General features: G+C 31.0%; 1 protein-coding gene across 4 annotated transcripts in view; it reads left to right on the top strand.

Moving 5' to 3' along the window:
* LOC139502700 (cardioacceleratory peptide receptor-like) overlaps positions 1 to 24,905 on the top strand; it is a 132,456-nt gene that overhangs the window by 39,556 nt on the left and 67,995 nt on the right. For 2 of the 4 annotated variants that reach the window (XM_071292248.1, XM_071292249.1), the window contains exon 2: positions 22,941 to 22,997. The exons of 1 other annotated variant lie outside the window; for it this stretch is intronic. The gene's annotated coding sequence lies outside the window, so the exon portion shown is untranslated. Of the gene's footprint in view, positions 1 to 6,220; positions 6,254 to 22,940; positions 22,998 to 24,905 lie in introns of those variants that run through there. One more of the 4 variants, XM_071292251.1, reaches the window with a different exon arrangement.

The following is a 24,905-nucleotide window of genomic DNA, read 5'->3' as shown; positions in this document are numbered from 1 at the left end:
TCCCAATGGGAACAAACTGGGCCCCTCTACTTGCCGACTTGTTTCTTTATTACTATGAGGCTGACTTCATGCAGGAACTTCTTAGGAAGAAAGATAAGAAGTTAGCAATATCCTTTAACTCTACTTTCCGCTATATAGATGACGTTCTTTCACTAAACAATTCAAAATTTGGTGACTATGTGGAACGCATCTATCCCATCCAATTGGAGATAAAGGATACTACAGATACAGTTAAGTTGGCTTCATATCTTGACTTACATCTAGAAATTGACAATGAGGGTCGGTTGAAAACAAAACTTTACGACAAAAGAGATGATTTCAGCTTTTCAATTGTGAACTTTCCATTTCTAAGTAGCAACATTCCAGCAGCACCTGCATATGGGGTATATATCTCCCAATTGATACGATATTCCCATGCTTGCATTTCCTATCATGATTTTCTTGATAGAGGGTTACTGCTCACAAGGAAGCTATTAAACCAAGAGTTCCAAATGGTGAAGTTGAAATCATCCCTTCGTAAATTTTACGGACGCCATCGCGAGTTGGTTGACCGTTATTGAATAACCGTTTCACAAATGATATCGGATATGTTCCTTACGTCGTAACTACAATCCCCTTTCCTTTCATGAATGTGACCTACCGAATTAGACTATTTACCGGATTTGTAATCACATAAGCAACACGACAGGTGCCACATGTGGAGCAGGATCTGCTTACCCTTCTGGAGCACCTGAGATCACCCCTAGTTTTTGGTGGGGTTCGTGATGTTTATTCTTTAGTTTTCTATGTTGTGTCATGTGTACTATTGTTTTTCTGTTTGTCTTTTTCATTTTTAGCCATGGCGTTGTCAGTTTGTTTTAGATTTATGAGTTTGACTGTCTCTTTGGTATCTTTCGTCCCTCTTTTAGTAAACAAATGATTTGCTGTTGATATTTTGAACCTACACCTTAATTCATCGACTGCTATTCAGGTTGTCCTTTCGTTTATTTTTCGTTTTACTGTCTCATTGTAAGCTTTTGAGGTCTATTATGTATATTTAGCATTATTGTTCTTCTTTTATATGTGATGATGTATCATTCAATTATACGATTTTATTACATTGGTTGCAATGAATTACATTGATTTCCCAGTTAGATAAAAACCGATAATTTCACATGTGAAATAAACGTGGTTATTTCACTCTTTGACGTCATACAACAATAGGCGTTGTCAAGACGTCGATAACGTCGGATCAAAACAAATTGTCAATGCGTAGGAAAAAGATATAGTTCCTTACATTTTCTACATTAATTTCATAAAAAAGACCATTTGCCAATGTAATAAAAAGAATAACTAATCGCCGTATTTGAATATCAAAAATTAGACAACTTGTGACCGAACGCCGCTATGGATTAAACTCGTGCTGCGCACTCGTTTAATCCATGCGTCGTTCGGTCACGTGTTGTCTTATTTTTGATATTCAAATACGGCGATTAGTTATACTATAAGTATTAGTATTTTCAAGGATAGTGTGATACATGTATATGCATGTGAATTGATGCTTATACGAAGTATTAGAAAGCAATGAGCATGCATGTATCAGAGATTTGATTCAAGCCTCATTGACTTTTTGTTGATGAATTTTCTCTTAGATCTGTAGCTTTTAAAATGTTTAACGTCTCCCGATTAACTTAATAATTATAATAATTGATTATCATGTAAAGTTAAGATTTGTAGACATAATATATTCATCAGGAAAAAAACTACTAGAACATCTGTTATAGCGAGAGAGAAAAATTGAGATGCTAAAACACAACTGCCTTTTAATATAGTTGTAACTAATGAAAATCAAATTTAGTTTTCCTGAGACACGTAGAAAGAATGTATTTAATATAAAAAAGAAGATGTTGTACGATTGCAAATAAGACAACTTTTCACAAAAGAAAAAATGGCACACACATTCACAACTATAGGTAACTGTACGGCCTTCAACAATGAGCAAAACCCACACCGCATAGTCATCTATAAAAGGACCTGCAATGACAAAATGTAAACAATTCAACGTCTTATTAAAAGTACAAAACATGAACGAAAAATAAATATGTCACACATCAACAAACGACAACCATTGAAATACAGGTTCCTGACTTGGGACAGGCACATACTAGAATGTGGCAAGGTTGCACATTTTAGCGGGATCCCAATCCTCCCCTAACCTGGGACAGTGGTGTAACATTACAACATGAGAACGAACCATACAACATTTGTTTAAAAATGTTTAACTGATCAGATGGATACAGGTAGAAAAACATATAACTAAAACACAGAGTGGACGTGGCCGGATACTTGTATATCACAACAACAAAAAGACACTAAGTACAGATCTGAGAATACTCGCAGTTATTGACAGCTAATTCATAGCCACTTACAACTAATAAAAAACATCGTGCATCAAAGACTAAAGTCTATAACAATCTTTGAACTATTGTAATAGTACGTTTTTATTAGAAAATTGTTGAGAACACAGATATACTTAATACTACTAGTGAGCATAACGTATATAACACGTCTTTTGATAGTATTTATAAAATTCACATTGTATCTTTATTATGTATTGTTTATTAAATATATCTGTCCGTATTGTTTTTCTATTTGAGATTTATTATGCTGCGAATATAATCAGAAATGTGATGGTTATTCACCCACGATACACCCTTTATGGAATTTCTCAATCTAGTACCTTTGATCAATGAATTGGTTTTGGAACTTTTAAGTATTCACACTTGAACAAACAATAATTTTTTACATGAAAATTTCATAATTGTAATTATTGTTTGAAGATAATCATTTGAAAATCAATAGCTTTACCAGTTTCCAGGCATTCCAACGGCCTCCGTCAATTCGTCTTAAAAGCAGATGGATGTTTGTCGTGACCTGTGTTTTTGATTCAATTAACTGACATTTTATTAAAGTTTTGCTTGAAGATAGTTGAAAGAAAAGTGAATGTTATCTTTTTTGAAACGCATTTGCAATGCTGATTTTCTCCATTGGGATAACATTTAATGCGCATCTGGTGCAGACAAGTTTGTACCACATGTGGAGCAGGATCTGCTTACCCTTCCGGAGCACCTGAGACCACCCCTAGTTTTTGGTGGGGTTCGTGTTGTTTATTCTTTAGTTTTCTATGTTGTGTCATGTGTACTATTGTTTTTCTGTTTGTCTTTTTTCATTTTTAGCCATGGCGTTGTCAGTTTGTTTTAGATTTATGAGTTTGACTGTCCCTTTTGTATCTTTCGTCCCTCTTTTTGTACCGTTAATGCTATTATTTATTCACTTATCCTCTCAAAAATCAATATAATTTAGATTTCAAAGATCAATTCATCTTAACAATTTTGATGATGTGAAAAACTGTGCATTATCATCTGTTGTAAGAAGTATAATATGTGATTTCTGTCTTTAAATTAAAATATTAAACCATACAGAATCCATTCTTCAAATTTTCAGGCCCATAAACTTGGTAATAAAAAAAATATTTGGGTGCTTCATGCAAAGCAAACAAATCTTGGCCAAAGTAGAGCAAAAGATACTTAACGGACAATCAATTTCCGAAGTCAAATAAAAACCGAAACCTTCTTTAAAGGGGCACTAGCTGTCAAATTCATGTTCATCGATTCTAATCAAATTCTCATATTTGATTTATAACAATGTAAAAAATTTATCGAACCCATTAAAAGTCTAAATAAAACAATAAACAAGACACAGGCATGAAAATACGTAGCTTCGTTTCGTGTGTATTTGAGTCTAGACGTCATCTAATTATTTATCGAGTTAGTCATCCGATGACCATAATAACGATGTAAACATAAATATAGGTATAAATAGATTAAGCAACTCGTGCTGTTGAATCATTGTAGGTCTATTTAATTCCATATTGTAAATAAAAGATACATGTTTATCATCGTTTTTTCAACTGCAGAAGAATGATTTTTGTGGATCGAATCAGTCAATCAAATGATTTACCTTTGTTTCACTTTCAATGTTGACATTCTCTTCCTTTAAAAAACTTTACACATACAATTCACGTGTTATCCATCTCTAGCTAAGGGGTTAAATTAAAGTTCACATGAATACGGATTCAATGAGGTAAAATTATTCACTTGCAAGTGAATAATCATTTTCAATGTTTTCTTGCTTATTTTGACAAAATTGAACTCTATTGGCTACTAAAAAGGAATTATTATTTCTCTATTTGTATTTAATTACTGATTAGGCAACAAAAAAAAATTATATATTACGTTTTTCATATATTTCGTAGCTAGTGCCCCTGTAAAAAAAATAATGAAATACTACAATTATTCTTGTAATTTATTGGCGGAGATATAAACAAGTTTTCAAGATTATTTTTATTATTCTCAATCAGAACATGTAAAAACATTAATAAAGTATGGTTTGAAGGGCTTGTACCATTGTGTACAGAAAGGAGAAAAGAAATTAGCCCAGTCTTTTAATTTCACCTTTCGGTATATTGATGATGTACTGTCTCTTAATAATAATAGATTCAGTGATCACTTACATTTAATTTACCAAGTGAACTTGAAATTAAAGATACTACCGACATAGGTAAATCTGCTTCATATTTAGACCTTTTTCTCGAAATGACTACTGATGGTAGGTTGAATACCAAAATGTATGGCAAACGGGATGATTTTAATTTTCCTATAGTCAACTTTCCATTTCTGTGTAGCATCATCTCAGCGGCACCAGCAAATGGAATATATGTGTCTCAATTGATACGTTACTCTAAAGCTAGCACAAAGTACGTTTATTTTGTTGAACGAGGAATACTGCTTTCTCAAAAGTTGCTAAGACAGGGCTATGAATCAATCAAGTTAAGGTCATCACTCAAGAAATTTTACGGTCGCCATCATGAGCTGATTGGCCGTTATTTCAAAAGTGTGTCAGAAATCATATCTGATATTCTTCCTTAGTCATAATAACCTTCCATCATTACCGAACTGAACAAAGAAATAACACGACGGGTGCCGTATACGGTGCTGGAAATGCTTACCCCTGCCGGAGCACCTGATTTCACTCCCGGTTTTTATTTGAGTTCGTGTTGTTTCTTAATTATTATTAATTATAACTGTTGATGTAAATGTCCTTTGGTTCTGTGAGTCTTTGTTTACTCCTTGGTTTTGATTGTTATTGTCCTTGTAATATAAAGATATATTTAACACAGTTTAGAAGCAAACATTTTAGAATATCACAATTTAATTGGGAATTAACCTATTCCATATAAGGCTGCATGTTGCAGCATGATTGTGTTTTTTGTTGTCAAATTTAAATCACCACTGGGATGCTGGATATACTTTTATAATTTCTAAATTGCATATTTGAACAGGTTGATGATAATGTAGTGATTATTTAAATATTTTCATATTTGCTCAATATTTATTTTTATTATAAATCGTGAGTACAGAATAGTTAAATGCTCAATGAAAGCATCCTCCTATATTTCTTATAGCATCCATATTGATAAGCGTATTTATAAAATAAGATGAGAGGGGATTGATGGGTCTTCATAGTTATATTCCATATTTCTTTCTCTATTCGTTTTAGCCTTTGCTCATCAATATTTTTTTTTGCTATTCCGTTTTTTTTCTATTATTTATTTTGTTTTGCATTTTATTTAATAAGCGGGAAATCTCTTTAATTGCATCAAATATTGTAGTGTTGTTTTTGTTAAAGGTTTTTTTTCTTTCTTTTTTTTATAATAAATCTTTCCTTTGTCTTTATGCATAAGTCAAGAATAAGAACTATGTGGTTCTTTGCGGTATGCGTTTGGCTTATTGTTGAAGGTCGTAAGGTGACCTATAATTAATTTCAAGTCATTTGATCTCTGGTGTAGAGTTGTCTCATGTGTAATCATACATCTTATTTTTGTGTTACCAAAATTGTTTAAATTTATAATGTTGATGTATATTGATAAAAATCTAAAATCTTGCACAGGCAAGATCAAGGTTCACATATCCATCAGGCAATAAAACAATAAAAAGAAAATGAAGTTCAACTTTAATCCGAAACTACTTATGATGTAATAATTAACGATAATGTACTCTATAATCAAAAGCATCTAAACCTTTTGTAGTTCTTACATGGTTAAGATTCATTAAGAGCTTGTATTATTAGTTTAAGTATTTTTTGGATTTAAAAATACATTGGGAAATATGGAACCAATACGATTATCAGCGAAAACAAAGAAAAGAAAACTATGGTAAATATTAGACATATATTTTGTTTACATGCATATTTTTGTTGAGTGTGATGAGTTAACGATCAAACACTTTAAAATCTTGGCATACTATATCAAAGACTAGCAAAGGAAATTGTATAATAGACAAATCTGTATATTTAGAATACATGTGTTTTTGTTGATAATATGATCAAATACTTCGGTATAAATATAACATAGGGCAATAGACAACAAGGCGTTTATCAGCAAAAAAAAAAACAACAAAGAAACTACAAAACGAAAAGAACAAATATCAACCAAACAATAAAAACAAAAACTATAACCCTGAACGAAATTTGCATTTGCATCGGTATGAAATATCGAAATACCTAGTATGTAAATGACAGCTCATAAATGCTGGCAAAAGACTAAAGTATACTTACAATATATTTACTCATCGAAAATGATAAGTTTTTAATTCGTACGAAAAGGCAAAGACATGTTGTTCCTATTGTCCCTAAGAATTCAAGCTTATAAATTAGAAAATAACAACTTCAATCTTAGCTTTTGACGGCTGCATAACAGACAAAAGCGACCAATGGCAACCACTTTGAAGTAATTTATCAAAGGCGTCATCTTCATGTCAAGATTTAATTGATTTTTAAGCAAACAGGGATGTCGAGGTCGTTGTTGACAGTCTGTTCTCTCATGCACTGCCTTGTTTGCTTGTGGTGGTGATAGTGAATTACAAGTCTCTCAATTTATCTATTTGACAAAAGAACTATAAGTATATCAAATTTGTTTTATTGGACAACTTGCAATTGGACAACATTGCTAATTGTTTTAAAATATGTTTTTGTGATAGTTTGGACCGGAAGTGACAATTTCTGAAAAAAATATCACGAGGTCTTCGAAAATAATTTACCCTATATAAATCAATGTATACACAATAATAGTATTGTATATCAATGAAAAATTTGGCTTCCAATTGTGAGAAATGGATGACCATATCCAGTAATCAAATACATATGTCCGCCATTTTGATGATAAAACCGGAAGTTGATAAAATTATTCACCTATCTGCTGAACTGTTGATATTGATTTCAAAATACTTGAAGAATTTTTTTTTTACTAGTAGTTTAATATAGTTTCTCAAATCCACTTTTTTTTAATGCAGTATTTACTAACACGGTGTATCAGTTAGATTTTGATTAATATTTTAAACGTTGGAAAACATGAACATTATATCGAACAGCGTGAAATATTTAGAAAAATGATATCAAAACAGTTGTATCAACTTTGACTTTAAAAGATGTTTGTTAAAAGCAGCTTTGTGCGGTTTTTATGGTAATTAATGTAGACAAGCCAATTATTTTGAAGAACACAAATATTTGCTTCTGATAATATTCAGTCAATATGTTCAATTTTAATTGATTACCGTATAAAATTAAGATCTATAGTTAAGTTATCAAAGGTACCAGGATTATAATTTAGTACGCGAGACGCGTGTTTCGTCTAAGACTCATCAGTGACGCTCATATCAAAATGTTTATAAAGTCAAACAAGTACAAAGTTGAAGAGCATTGAGGATCCAAAATTCCCAAAAGTTGTGCCAAATACGGCTAAGGTAATCTATGCCTGGGATAAGAAAATCCTTTGTTTTTCAAAATATTGAAAACCTGATTATAGACTATAACAATTATACCAATCAAGAATAACACTAGACATAATATAGTCATTAAGTTAAAAAAAATGTAGTTTAGAATGTTTGTAATAGCCCCTATTATTAGTTATAATATCTTAGCTACCTCAAAATTTGAAAATAGTGTAAACTCAATTTAAGACAAGAATAAAGAATTCAAATAGTTCTATAACAGATATATAGACTAGTGTATAGTTGATTTTGAACTTATTACATAGACGATAGTAAGAAAATGATACCACTTGTAAGCATTACGTTTCAGGTCTTGTGATTAACACAAGTATATATATATTCTACGTTCAAACCTATGATTGCGTTGGATAAAAACCGCAATTTTCATAGGTGTGCATGTAAAACAAATTTCGTTGTAGAAGGGTCTTAATACAACACAAACAACATTTTTCAAAAGATCAAGAAAGTGAAGAAGTATACTTAAACAAAACGCATTTGACTAACAGGTCGCACAACGGATGTTTTTTAACCCTGCTGACTGCCATTGGCGATTGCCAAATAAAATTGATCACAAGATGTAACAAATTGGATCTGAATATAAATTTAATACTAAACAGAAAACAATTAACTTGTGACCACGATGTTATGCCACAAACATAAGGTGTAAATATTTTTTTTGTACACCAGATCCGGATTTCGACAATAAATATCACTTCAGTGATGTTAGGGATCGAAACAGTATTTGGAAGGCCATATAAAATGTACCCTCATTTTTAGATAGACTCTTGAATTTTGAGAGTCAATATAGGATGAACGGATCATATACACGGAGGGAAAATATTATACAAGCCCAAACGAGAAAATATAAACGAGTCTAAATTGAAAACTACGTTAAAACCTATGATTGCGTTGGATATATCACCATTGGCTTTTGTTTAATTGGGTTCTACCAGGTTGCTAATATAATCAGAAATCTGAGGATTATATCACCCACGAAACATCATTAATGAAATATCTCAATCTTGTACTTTGAATAATGAATGGTTATGGGATCTTTTAAGTATTCACACTTGAAAAAGTAATCCATTTTTACATGAAAATTTCATAATTTTAATTATTGTTTGACTATAATCAGTTGAAAATCAATATTTTAACAGCATACAGACACTCCAACTGCATCAGTCAATTTGTCCTATAAGCAGATGGGTTTTTGTCGTGACCTGTGTTTTAGATTTAATTAAACTGAAATTTATAAAAGTTTTGCTTGAAAATATTGACAGAAAAGTGAATGAATATGTTCTTCTTTGCATTTGCAATGCTGATTTTCCTATACCGGATAAAATTCAATTCAATAATTGCATCCCCTCAAATTTCATTTTAAATTCAAAGACCTATGTATCTTAACTGTTTACAAATCACATTTTACGAAAAATATCGTTTTTATAAACATAAAACCGGATTACAGTATTGTTATTTTTTCCCCTAAAATGGTTATAGTTTGACATTTTTGTATTCATATATATGAAGCACAGTTTAAGAAGCAAAAATACTATATTTTGGGGTTCGTGTTGTTTATTCTTTAGTTTTCTATGTTGTGTCATGTTTACTATTGTTTTCCTGTTTGTCTTTTTCATTTTTTAAGCCATGGCGTTGTCAGTTTGTTTTAGATATATGAGTTTGACTGTCCCTTTGGTATCTTTCGTCCCTCTTTTACAATTCAATTGGAAATTAACATAATCCATATCGAACTGCATGCCACAGCATTATGTTTTCTTCATTGTAGCTAGATTTAAATCACCACTAGGACTATGTGCTGGATGTTCTTTCATGATTTCTAAATTGCATAATTTTAAAGGTTTATGTTCATGCAGTAATTTTACTTTGTTTTTCCTCTTATAGTTAATGTGTTTCCCCCTTTTTTTTCGTTAACCCGGATTTGTTTTCCTTTAATCGATTTATGACTTTTGAACACCGGTACACTACTGTTGCCTATATTGAATAGTGCAATGTATATATTCAAGTTTGCTCAACATTATTTTAGTGAAAATTGCGCGTAAAATATATTGGTTTGTTGAATTGGTGCTCAAATTTAGATTTAAAAAAAGAGACGAGAGTCTGGACTAGCCTTACCATCTCTATAATTGTTATTCTTCATAGTACTTGCTCATAAATTTTGTCGGTTCGTTATATATTGTAGCACTCAATTATTCTTTATTCTTCATTTTTTTTTATTTTATTTAGTTTTAACTTATAATGTGAATATACTATTTAAATCAAAATCTTCAACTAACAAGATGAGGCAATTACATTAATAAGAATATTATATTCACCGTCAATCGATAACTACTGATGATATAAATTGTAAAAATGATAACCTTTTGATCAAACGCATGTAAGCCTTAAATTACTGGGTTTATATTTATCAAGAGATTTTATTAGCAATTTAACTATTGCAAATATTTCAGAAAAAAATACCCACGGTATATACAACTATACTATTAACAACAAAAACAACAAGGCACACTGTGATAATTGTATGTTATATTATAAATTAGACAGATATTTAGTGCACACGCTTGTTTTTTGTTTTTTATTTTGTTGGTTGATTTTACGATCGAACACTTTATCTTGTCAGTAGCTAGTTATCAAAGGTACCAGAATTATAATTTAATACGACAGACGCGCGTTTCGTCTACATAAGACTCATCAGTGGCGCTCAGATCAGGTAAAACTATATCAAAGACATACAGAAGTATGCAAAACAATAATAAACAGCATCAAAATATTAAAACAAAGCAGAGGAAATTATATAATAGACATGGTGTTTTGTTGATAATAGGATCAAACAGATAATCTTTTCGGCAGAATTTTTTCAAAGACATATGGAAGTGTGGTATAAGACTTGACCCCACTCACCCCTACACACACACATATCACACACACACACACACACACACACAAAAACAAACTTAAAACAAAAGGAAATAAAATGAAAAGCGCAGAGATTATTATATGTACTGCTATCAAGAACAGAATTTGTTTTCTGTTCTTATTACGATTAAACATCTTATTTTCTTGTTATAATTATATTTTTTTTACTAATAACACGATAAACGAAAAAGAAACAACAAAAACAAAACGAAACGATAATTTCTATATATACAGGTGTTTAGAACCACAATGGTTTTCTCTATAAAACCAGGTTCAATCCACCATTTTCTACATTAGAAAATGCCTGTACCAAGTCAGGAATATGACAGTTGTTATCCATTCGTTTGATGTGTTTGGACTTTTGATTTTGCCTTTTAATTTTTGATTTTCCTTTTTGAATTTTCCTCGGAGTTCAGTATTTTTGTGTTTTTACTTTTTTCTCTTAAGTTTGCTATAATTGTGTCGGTTTAATTATATCAAAGACCTGTATGAAAGCAAAGATCTTAATTGCATGATGACAGAACAAAGGCTAATGACCTCGTGTTTACTTAGCGACAATGAAAAACAAATCTTTAGAAATGACGTAGACGTATGAATGCAATCATCTCTAAGCTTTCGACTTTTAAAGAATTAGAAGATAATTACTTTAATTTAAATGTTTTACGGTGTTAATATTTGTTTCCTATTCAAAAGGAATTTGCACAGAAAGATTTATGAATTCTAAAGCAGAGTTGATTTCATGTTAAATGGTTAATTATCAACAAATCAGTTGCATGTGTTTATTTCGAATAAATCAAATAAATATTTTATACACAGAATCATGGATGTTTTCCAAAATTTTACAATGGCTTGTTAAGAAAGAGTCAAGAACAAATATACATGTAATACAGTGATGCTACGTATGTAGGTAAAGAGAATGTGTTTATACATTCTCTCACTTTCATTAAATAAACGATGTTCTGGATGAGTGGTTCATTATTAATGTTTTGCTAACATTTTTAGTCGATTATTCTCCATGCTTATAGATATACTTCAATTTGAAAACAAATCTAGAATTTAAAATTGATACTTAGACAAAACAAATGAAATAAGCTTAAAATATTGATAGATTACGGAGCTTCTTCACAAGATATTCAATTTAAAATAAAATGACTGGAAAAGGCTGACTTGGACTTTTACCTCATTATTGCATTGGTATTTTTGAGGTCTCCATTTGAAAGAAAAATAAATGTTGAATCTGCTTAAATTTTGGTAAATGAATGTTTATGAGCTCTGTACATTTGAAAGTCTTATATAAAAGAAAAGGGGGAGTTTTGTGCAATATATTTTACCCTGTATCATTTAGGGAAAAAACCAAGGAGTCCGAACATTTGACCAAAATTCATAAACCTCACCTACGTTTGTCCTTAATTTACATTTTCGATACCCCATTACTTCTATTCTTAATATGTTAATATCCTAATATTCTATATTCTTCATATGTTACATGTAACAGCCCATTATTCTCTTATCTTATTTTGCTTTGTCAATTTTTCCCTTTCATGCTGTTACCCTTCATTTTGCATTGATTAGACAACTACATAAAAAGAATATTATGTTCATGTTCAATAACAACTACTGATGATATAATATGTAAAGATAATAGACTCTTTGATCAAAAAGCATGTGAGCCTTAAGTAGTTTTTGTACGGTTAAGATGCATCAATAGCTTTTTTAGCAGTTTAACTATTGTAAATATTTAACATAATATACATAGGGATATATGAAACTATACGTTCAACCACGGAAACAAAAGCAAACTGTGGGTATTAAATATTTTATGATATATAAGACTGATTTAAGTACACTGGCATGTTGTTGTGCGTTGATTTTACAATCAAACACTTTAACTTTTCGGTATAACTATATGAAAGAAATAGGGAAGTGTACAACATGAAAATTAACATCACAAAAACAGCAACAAAACAAAGTAGATTAATTGTTAAGAGCACACATTTTGTTTTGTTGACATAACGATTAAACTCTCTACCCTTTTGGTATATATATATATCAGAGACATAGGGAAGTATGTAACATTAATATTAATAGGCGAAGGAAATAGCAAAAAACAAAAACAAAGCAGGGGTAATTATAAAGGCAGATATAAAGCAAACACAAAAGAGCGAATACAATTATCTCCTTATTCCTTATATTTTTTGCCTATTGATTTCCCAGTTAGTTTATTCGCTATAAAGATCAAACACTATAAAGATCAAACACTTCAGTTTGGTTCGGTATGATTACAAGTACTTAATCTGCTGGTTAAGAATAAATCATATCTTCCTGTCATTTACTGATCGACAATAATCTTCAGTTCTTAAGGTGGTACCCAACATCTTCACTAAAATTAATTTTGCTCGTTTAATTTTCATAAAATTTTGACAAAGTATTTTCTTTGACCCTTGGACAAAAATATAAAAGTTTTAAAAATTATGAACCAACCATTTTATCAGAAACAATACACTGGTTATATAGCAGATGGTCAAGCACTAAGTTTGATCATTGAGAAACTTAATATTCCTTTAACAACACAACGTAATAAAAAACGTTTTGCTGATTTTACAGAGTTATCTCCCTGTAGTGTAAGGTACCACATTAAGAAACAGTGAGGAAGCATTGTTCCAATTGTCTTTTTGATTTCAAGCTTTTGAATTAAAACAATGATAACTTTAATCTTAGTTTTGTGTGGTGTTCATATTGTTTTCAAAATTTCTGTTGAAATCTTTTTAATTTAATATTTGTTTCCAATCCACACTTTCTAATGATGCAGGATCAGCATTCCTTGATGCTCTTTTTTTCTTTTATCAAAATGTGATGTAGATGTTGTTCCAATGGTATTTTTTTTCAACACGATTTATCAGTCAAATATTGTAAAACATAAACATTATAAATTATATATACAGATATTTTGATCGAACGGCGTGAAAGGAGTAAGTTCGGTAAGGGCCATATTTGGCACCGATTATAAAGTTGAATTGTACAAGATGAAATATGTTTAAAATTGTCTTAAAGACATGTTAGAAAGTAAAATTGAACTATTTTCGTCAAAGTTTTATTCTACATCCAAAAAAGGTCAAAATAAGAGATTTTGACACAATTGGTCAGATTTCAACCAAATTTAGGACAAGGAAACATAGAGCGCAAACGTCGACAAACTAAATATTCAAGTTTAACATGTAAAATGTCAATACAAATATTGTGTTAAAAACAAATTGTCGACGTATGTCATCAGTAGAACGCAGGAACGTAAATTTTCAATAAATAAGCTTATTTCATATCTAGTCAACGTATTAGCTTTGATTCATTGTGATATTGGTCAATAAATCCTAATTTGAAATTTGAGGTATATTAAATAGAGTGCCATTTTATGGTCTTTTCGAACTTACTTTTTTGTGTAAAATCAAGATCATTAATTATAGACTGTAACAATTATACCAATCCAGGATGACAAAAGACATTATATATTCATAATGGGAAAAAAATCTTGTCTATGTAAAAAAGAAGATGTGGTATGATTGCCAATGAGACAACTCTCAACAAAAGACCAAATAACACATAAACTAACAATTATAGGACACGGTACGGCCTTCGACAATGCCTATACCGAATAGTCAGCCATAAAAGGACCCGAAATGACAAATGTAACACAATTCAAAAAAGGAAACTAATGGCCTAATTTATGTACAATAAATGAACGAAAAAAATATGGAACACATCAATCAACGATAACCACTTAATTACATGCACCTGACTTGGGACAGACAAATAAAAAATATAATGTGGCGGGGTTAAACATGTTAGCGGGATCCGAACCCTCCCCTAACCTTGGACAGTAATGTAAATGTAAAACATAAAAACGAACTATAAAAATAAGTTGAAAAAGGCTTAATTCATCAAAAAGATACAAATATAAGTACGACACAGAGTGGGATGTTTGTTGTAGCCAATATTGTGAGCTATTATATCTTAACTGCCTCAAAATTTAAAATAACTGTTAACTCAAATTAAGACAAGAAGAAAGAATTCGTTAAGTTCTATAACAATATATATAAACGTCTAAGTTATTGTTCTTATTGAACATATTACATAGGCGGTAAAAGAAATAATACTACGTTTAAGCAGAACTTTGCAGTTTTTGTGAATAACAAAAGTATATCTATCCCTATTGGATTTATTGTTTAATTGGAGTCAACCAAGTTGCTTATATGATCAGAAATGTGATGATAATCTTCCTACGAAACATCTTGAATGAAATCTCTCAACCTATAACGTTGATCATTGGATTGGATTCGGGATCTTTTAAGTATTTACACTTGAAAAATTATTACATTTTTACATGAAAAATTCATAGTTGCGATTATTGCTTGAAAGTAATCAGTAGAAAACCAATCGCTTTATCAGTTTTTAGACACCCCAACTGCATCCGCTAATTCGTCTTAAAATCCTGATGGGTTGTGTCGTGACTTGTGTTTTTTATTTAATTAAACTGAAATTTATTAAAGATGTTGCTTGCAAATATTGAATAGAAAAGTAAGTTTAATCTGTCCTGCAATTCTGATTATCCCCAACCGGATTACATTTCATATTTTAATAAATTAAATAAAAAATGAATTATCACAAGTATTTTTAAATTCTAATATTTTGGCTACGTTTTCGCAGGACTGAAGTTTTTCAAACAGGATTAAATGTATTTTAACGATTTTATACCAAAATAAAACCAACTTAATTCAGTTAAAACCAATATTTATTTTTCTTCAAATTTATGCATTTCAAACGCTTTGATGAGAAAAGAGCGTCAAATGTCGCGTGCTGAAGGCGGTATTACATGTGATTTTCTTCTTTAAATCAGCATATGAACACAGAATCTATACTTAAACGTGTTCGGTCTTATTCATTATTGGAAACATGGCTATAAAAAAGTATTGGATGTTAAGGAGGTAGACCTAGGTTAAGGGAAATAACTCTTAAAATCATCAGTACGTTTGTGTCAACCATTTTCAAAAACATATTCTAAGCTTCTAGGTTACATAGATTATTTTCAATCTGTTTCAGGTAAATGCTTAAAATACATTGATGAACTTGACTTTTACAAACGCTTGACTGATTTAAAGAGTTACCTCCCTGAACAAAGGTCTACCCCCTTAAATGTAGAGTAAGTGTCATAACTTTTGTAAAGTAGAGGCCGAATGTCGTAGTCGAATAAAAGCTATGTAGAACACCATGAAATAGTACCATTCTTCGTGTTATTAATTTTTATAAAAGATATGTTAACGTGTTCATGTTTTTCATACTTGCATCCAAGACGAATTATTAACTTGTAATGGTTGGACATTTTGTAATCTTAATTTCAAAAGCCAAAATATTCAAAATACTCCCATTAAAATCAAATTAACAGAATCCATAGAACTACATGCTGCAGTAAACCCGCCCCCACCCCCCGTTATTTTTCAAATCAAATCATCACTAGGATAACTATTTATTGTTTGTTTGCTAGATATAATTTTAATTGCATAATTCACCATGTTTATATGATTATGTGGTAATTGTATTGTGTATATCCAAGTCTGCTCAACATCCATTTTTAGTGAAAATCGTGCGTATAAATAGTAAATGGTCAACAGGTGCTCAAAATGAAATTCACTTAAATTCATCAAGAGATTTTATTAGCAATTAAATTATTGTAGCGTTTTGAAAATACAAGGAAATATGCACCTATTCGATTAAAATCGGAAACAAAGCATACTGATTTATTTGTTTAGACATATTTTAGTACAAATGCATGGCTTTTTGTGTGTGATGATTTTACGCCCATTGACTTTAAATTGTCGGTATAGCTATATGAAAGATATGGGGAAGTATGCAACATGAAAATTAACAGCACAAAACAACAAAATTAAATCAAAGCAGGGGTAATTATAAAATAAGATATTTTGCGCACATGGTTTTTGTTTGTATTATTTTACGATCAAGGACCCTTAATTGTCAGTATACTAATATCAAAGACATAGGGAAGTATCTATCATGAAAATTAACAGCACAATAAACAACAGTTGATTATAAAGATATGTGTTTAGCGCACATGTTTTTTGTTGCTTTGACGATCCTACACTTCATTTTGTTTCAGTATAATTATATCTAAGACCCGGATGTAGGAGCTCAAAGTAATTAATCTCTGGTAAAATAATAGATCATACTTACATTGGGTTTACTAATAGTTAATAAAACAAATTTAAATCAATTCTTCAAATTGATGAAGCTTTCGAGCTTTTAAAGACTGAATTAAAAGATAATTGCTTTACAGTGTTAATATTTGATTCAAATTCAAAAATAATTTGCAAATACTTCTGTCGTTAACTATAATTAATCTAAAGATACTAAAATAGACGTGCTTTCATGTTGAATGGTTAATTAAAAACAAATCATTCAAATGTGTTTATTTCTAATAGATCAAGTAAATAATTTATACACAGATCCATGGATTTCTTCCAAACTTTTACAACGTTTGGAATTTATTCATAAACCTGATTGTACTAAATTGCTGTAGTTTGTATTTGCAAATATTAGAATTGGATATATCGGAGAATGCAAGTAAATTTTGTATCATATTGTCGTTGTGTTAGTACTACGGAACCTTTTTAGCTACAAAGGGGAGAGGGTTTATATTTTTCCCTAAAATATATTTTAATCCCAATTATGATGGACAAAAATATTGTGGTCAAGCAGATGACAAAAATAATTCTCAATCCAGATTTTCCACATACCTTATAGTGTTAAATTTTGAGGAAAAAAAATAATTAGATTGCAAGCGTCAAATGACTGAAAATAACATACTACCCACTTTATTAAATTTAAAATGGCTGCTACCTAAAAGAAAACTAACGCCTAATTCAGGAAAAACTGAAAAACTGAAAAACTGATCACCCTTTGATGCAATTATATGTAAAAATCTTATTACGAGGCGAAATAATAATTACGTATTTTTTCTCTAATTTCATTTATTCCTGTTATTCTATTTTAGAGTTTTTTTTTCTATATTTACACATATCGTCTTTCAAATTAATCCAGTCTATTAAGCATCTTCATTTTTATCTGCTTCGTAAGCACTTCAGCTACGGTCATGATTAAACATAATTTAATTTCTCACTTCATCTGATAATAGAAAAATCTACTTATTCGCCTTCAAATGGAAGATTAGAAATCTTTTCAAACAAAGATTAAACGAGTTCTCAACAAGGTTGTTATTTATGAAATAAAAATCGCACTGCATGGGGGATATTTAATTACTACGTATTTTAATTATTTATAAGATATCATGGATTGAATTGCTCCCGTTGTGTCCATATTTTTTGATAAATATACCTACAAGATTTCTTTCAATTCGCTTATATAAATTAGGGTAGATTATTTTGTCAGTTTGTGAAAATACATGTCTTGTTTGATAATTAATCAGGTCGAGAACTCTAGATTTCTTTACGTCAGAATATTTTTGCATAGTAATTTCCAAAACACAAGGCCAATACGGCCTTGAAAAACTGACCAATCAACTCAATGAGCTACAATGCATTCTGGGCTACTACGAGTTTACTACAACCGAAAAACACGTGGAATTAGTGGAAGAACTGTCAACTAATATAGTGTCTGGGATTCTCAAAATATATGTTTTTGTTCTGCGAATGTGATTATTGTAAAATATATAACATAATCTTCAATTTGCATGCTCAGATTAAAAAAGTATTGTTTACGGGCTTCACTATTCGACTTTCTTTTTCGCCTTGTTAAAGTTGTTGAACCGTTTTTTTCCATTGTTATGCATTGTACCTATGCAATAATTTTACGACCTGAAACAGTGAAATTTCAGATGAAATGACCACTGTCCACTATGAAATTTTTTGAGCTCTTTTAAACATGTATAATGTCATTCCAAAATCATTTCTGCCTAGAAAAACACGAGATCTTTGAAACACTTCTTTCTGTACTGGATGTGTAAAATTTTATCAGGACCTGAACTGAAAGTAAGAACATCATAATATTCAGTATGCTAAAAACAAGTGTTATGAAAGCGGCAGGGCGGATCCAGCCATTTTAAAAGGGGTCCTAACCCAGGACAAACGGAAGGGGGTGGGGGGTCCAACTACATGTCCCAACCGTTTCTTGCTAATTTTATCACAAAATATGCCTCAGAGGTTTTTTAATCGTTCGGCTGTTGTCATGTTGACGTATGTGAAATATCTCCAATATTTAAAGCCTCTGGATCACAGTGGGTGCCATATTACCTATTATTTTTTATTCTAAAACGTATTTTGTATATAGAAATAAGAAGATGAGGTATGAGTGCCAAATGAGGTATCTTTCCAAAAAAGACATAATCTAGTAAAGTAAGCAGTCATAGGTTCAATGCCGAAATGTTCGCTATAAATGACCCAAAAATTACTTGTGTAAAACAATCCAGACAAAAAAACAACAAAAAACATGAAAAAAATCGGCCTAATATAATATATAAAAGGAGAAGAAATCTATCTTATAAATAAAAACGTATATATGTTTGTATATATAGGAGCCTGTATTTCAGTGGTTGTCGTTTGTTTATGTGTAACATCTTTGTTTTTAGTTCATTTTTTTATATAATTAAGGCCGTTAGTTTTCTCCTTTGAATTGTTTTACATTGTCATATCTGGGCCTTTTATAGCTGACTATGCGGTATGGGCTTTGCGCAATGTTGAAGGCCATACGGTGACCTATAAATGTTAATTTCATTTTGGTCACTTGTGGACAGTTGTCCCATTGGCATTCTTACCACATAATCATTCCTTTTTTATATTAGATCCAACGCTGCAATTTTCACAAAACATATCAAATTGTCCACCTCGTTGCACATACATGAGCGTTTTTCATTTAAAACGTATTTTCTTGTCCTAGCCACTTTAAAAAAAATGTGTTTGATCTTTGCAAGTAATTTTTTGTGCAGTCAGTACATTGAATTAGATTTAACATTTTTAAGCAAAGAAACAGTATATTTTTTAGAGGGATTGATAAGATATTGACTCCTGAATGGTCCAAAACAACCAAAATGGCATGTCCCTAGACCGCCTGTTCAACATTCATACTCTAAAATATCGTAAACAAATGAAGAAATTAATGTTTTTTTTACTTTACATAAGTTCTTTAATAATTCAAAATTATGTTCAGAGCCAACATATTCTAATAAACAGCTTTCAATATAGGTTTTTTTTTAATTTCAGAAGGTGTGTCCCTCACAAATTGTCCACTACGAAACGAAGTCATTAAAATTTGCCAATAAACAGTTTTATAAAATCAATGTAATTTTTGTTTGCAAGAGTTATAAACATTAGGGTCTTACAAAAGAAGTGATGCTTTTATAATGGCAATTAAATTGTTGGTAAGAAAAATTGAGCACATCAAATGGACCAGAGTGATACCGTATTTTTGATAATGTCCCCTACGAAACGGGTCAAATCTCCTTCAGTATCTGGTTTTAAAATTATGAAAAAAATATCAGTGTACAGCTTGATAAATGCTTTGATGAATACAATCAGTCTTGTTACTATTGCAATATAGGGATTGTGAAGGAAAAATAAAGCATGCGAATACATGTACGTCCCTTACGAAACGGTCCCCTACGAAACAAGTATGGGAGAAAAACGTTTCGTAGTGGACACTACCACTACCATGGAGTCTTTTTTTAATCTTTTTTCAATTATATTCGTGCAAAACAAATAACAAGGGTTAGTTTCATGTAATTTTTATTATGTTTTTATTAACATATAATAGGGTTGATGTCAACTACGAAACTTTTTGTCCACTACGAAACGGTTTTGTCCACTGCGAAACGCATCAAAATGTCCACTACGTAACATGAGTTGAACCTTCATATGTGAAGTACTGTCTAATCTTTATCGATAAAAATGATTTTCTGATTCAGAAAAAAAATGATATTTTTCTAGTATTTAAAGTAAACAAACTGGAATGTCTATAGGAAACATTTAAAATTGCAAAAAATATGTGTGTTTAGAAGAAGTTTTACGAAACAGTACACAAATTATGAAAATAATATCATTTTAAAGAATATTTAAGATTGCACTTTTTGTTTACAAACAGGTCTATTATAGAGGTATTCAAAATAACTCTTGAAATTAAATTTTAGACAAGTTGATTGTCCATTTTTTTTAAGGTCTGAAATGTACGCTTTTATTGAAAAACGCCCACATATGGATAACATCATTACAGCTTATTTCCTAATGCATGTAGAGGAAACCTTTGGTAAGCTTGCTTGATTTGTTTGTATGTTGTACATTCATATTAGGATAACAACCAAATAAATTAAAAATATAAAATATACAAGTTAAACTATGCCTATATATATTGATTAAAGATGTCAATCTTATGTTCAAAGCTTGTAAAAACAGCTATACCCACAAAGCAATCAAGCCAACCACAGTTTTACTTTGCAAGCATTGGGAAATCAGCTGTAATGATTGTATTCAGTTTGGCAAATGTCCGAGCCCGGTAATAAACGAAAACAAAATGAAACTACAGTTTCTGACTTCACTACCTTCAAAAACAAAGGGAACAGCTTGGAAGTCTCATATACTGAAATGTGAAAAATATAAATACTTATAGATTTTGTTAACACTGCCATGTATGTAAATATTTCTTTGCCTTTTTTACAAACACAAAATTCAAGGAGCACACATTTGCCTTTAATAATATACGGAAATTGCTGTACTCGTGAATATTAGCACCGGCTGTTATCGACGGCTTACTTTACACTAGTAAGTGTGTCTCATGGGTAATTGTGTTTTCTCTGTTGTTTCGTTGCTGTCTGGTCGACGAATATATGAAATCTCCGTGCCATCATCAAGCATATTGATGGCTATATATCGGGTAATTCAAACCCTTTTTTCACCGCCTAGAAACAACTCGTCGTTAATCTGAGCATGGAAGGAATACTTTGTACTTTGTAAATTAGGATACTCAAAATGAAAAACTAAGCGAAATTGTGAATCCCGCATTGGACGAAAAAATGTGTTGTATTTCAGTAAATAACACGTGTTCTCGGTTGATTGTAAACACGTAGTAGTCCATCATGCATTGTTACTCATTTAGTGGATTGGTCAAAAACCTAGGTAAAAATAAATTACGTCACATGTAAATAAACAATTACATGTGCGAGAACATAAGTATGCTAATTTATGCATTTCCATATAAGGTAGTGGTCCCGACCTGTTAATGGTAGCTTTATACTGATAAGTAGTAAACACAATGTATGTAGTCTCTTTTATATTTATAAGAAGTAAACAAATTATCAGTCTTTTTGGTGCAATTTTCAAAATTACAATTAAATTTAAGCGTCTCAAATGCATCTAAAGCTATTTTCTGTGTATTTTTGTTTGTTTGTTGTTGTTGAATATCGATTTCAAAAACCCTATTTATATATATCGTCATTTTAATTAAGTGCAAGAACCTGCAGTAGCCAGAGAAAACAACTGACCTTGGGTAGGAAAACAGAAAATTCTGGTCAATTAAGATTGAAGCCATTCACACCTTCCAGCGATTGGGGTTCAAAAAGAATTCACTGTAACTACATTTTAAATCAATACAATAATTTCTTTAATTTGTAAAAAAAGGATAATACGTGTATTTGATTTAATTGTATGAAATTTTTAATTGAAAAAAAACCCTGTAAAAATGTAAAAATGCTTTTCTTAAAATAGTATAATTTCAGTGACAATCGGGAGCGATCATAGACGGCATTTACAAATGAAGACGGCGGAATATGCATTAACCTGTCCCAAGTCAGGAGCCTCTGGCCTTTGTTAGTCTTGTATTATTTTAATTTTAGTTTCTTGTGTACAATTTGGAAATTAGTATGGCGTTCATTATCACTGAACTAGTATATATTTGTTTAGGGGCCAGTTGAAGGACGCCTCCGGGTGCGGGAATTTCTCGCTACATTGAAGACATGTTGGTGACCTTCTGCTGTTGTTTTTTCTATGGTCGGGTTGTTGTCTCTTTGGCACATTCCCCATTTCCATTCTCAATTTTATTAAATAAACCAATATCATTTTTTTTAAATTTTCATTTCAGATGTGGTTTGTTATTGAATATAGCACTTCGATTAAAGATAGCCGCAAATAGATTAAGGTAAGATTGAATGCGTTTTTGTTTAACGTACTAATTAATTAAAAGTTGATCCACCGAAGAACTTACATTTGTACATGCAGAACGCAGTAAATGTATGCACGTTACCCTTACATTTGAGCTAAAATATCAATACGTTTGTGTACAGCTTTTGATTACATTTTACAAGTGATCACATTGAAATGGAATGCGTGCAAATGTTAATTTGTTTAAACCCCAAATAAGCGCAACAGGAACTGTAATGTGTCCCCTATATGCATTGAAATTTTAGTTATTCTTGTCATTTACATGTCTCAAATATTCTTCAATAAACTTTTTCCAAACAACCAACCAGTCAAAAAGTTCAACCTTGGAAGGGAGTGTTTGGTATAAACCGGGTTGATTGATTTTCAATTGCTTAATTTTCAGTGACAAACATGTTATTCATGATTAGGACTAAATTACTAAATCATAACTAGAATTTTGGTTCTGAATCAGAATAATAGTACCCTGAATTATATCTTTGGGGAGAAATGAGAGGGTCAATATATCTTTTGTTCTTCCGTGAAACGTCCCATATGAATGACAAATTTATTTGTACTTTCTGGAAGCGGTGATGCAAAGAGCAAACAAATCCCATTACGATATGAATGCATTTAACAAACAGAGGGCAATGTTACATGTACTCCTCTCGTTTGAAATTGTGATCTGCAATATTATAACCACATCTGGAGCAGGATCTGCTTACCGCTGGGGCAACTGAGATCACCCCAGTTTTGGGGGTTTCGTGTTGCTTAGTCTTTAGTTGTCTACGTTGTGTCTTGTGTACTATTATTTGCTGTTTGTCTTTTTCATTTTTAGCCATGGCGTTGTCAGTTTATTTTCGATTCATGAGTTTGACTGTCCCTTTGGTATCTTTCGCCCCTCTCTTAAAGATCTTAAGGATAGCTATTTGTTAACTTGAATGTTTGTATACGTCGTATATGTACATGAGTTTCATTTCGCGATCGTAAAAAGATTGTTTAATAACACACATTCTGAACTTAAAAGCCTAAGTAATAATAATTGTGGTTGTATATATGTTTCGTACATTTCTTCTTTCATGGAGTACAATCGTGTTGTACTCTACTTTATTAGTTAAATCCTTATAATCCTCAACTCAAACATTTGTCGTTTTTCTTTCAATTTCTTCTTTATTTGAACCAAAGGACTCCATTCCTGTATATCGTGCTTGGATATATCAAAGTGAAATCGACATATATTTACAGATGTTCCGATGTGTAGTTTTGTCCACATAAATTCCCGAAAGTTAAACTTAGCAACAAAATTCTAACGAACAAATCACAGTCAATAGAAATAAGAAGATGTGGTATATGTATAAGTGCCAATGAGACAAATCTCCATCCAAGTCATAATTTGGTAAAGTAAGCCATTAGAGGTATCAATTTTGTAGATATGCAAATGATATAAGTATTATAAATATGTAACTATGGGCTATAATAAAACTTCATAAGAAAACAGGAGGACAATCAAGCTTTATTACTCTACATCAATTTATTGGTCTTTATAATTTCGGATGAACTTTAAACGGAATTTCTAAACGCTGTGTATTTGATATACCTTTTCTTCACATTTTAACATCTGCAGTGCTATCCTTAATCAGGTACACCCACTATTCACTACAGATAAAATGACAAATAACACTGATTAAACAATCTCATAACAGCTGATCCTTCATTTAGATTGTACTGCTTTTTATTCATCTTCGTGATAAAATTGAAGGAGTTTATATCGTTAAAACGTATATTTGTAATTAAAATAAACCTCAACAAAACATCTTGGGAACTGCTGAACCCCCACTGTTCCGTAGTTTCTGTGTCTTCTTTTATCAACTTGTTTGTCCTTTCGTCATTTTTCTTTTGGCAATAATTA

The sequence above is a fragment of the Mytilus edulis genome, chromosome 14 (genome assembly GCF_963676685.1).
Source record: "Mytilus edulis chromosome 14, xbMytEdul2.2, whole genome shotgun sequence".
In the NCBI taxonomy this organism is placed as follows: Eukaryota; Metazoa; Mollusca; class Bivalvia; order Mytilida; family Mytilidae; genus Mytilus; species Mytilus edulis.
Note: the sequence above shows the minus strand (reverse complement) of the source record. Positions and strands in the feature narration are given on the sequence as shown.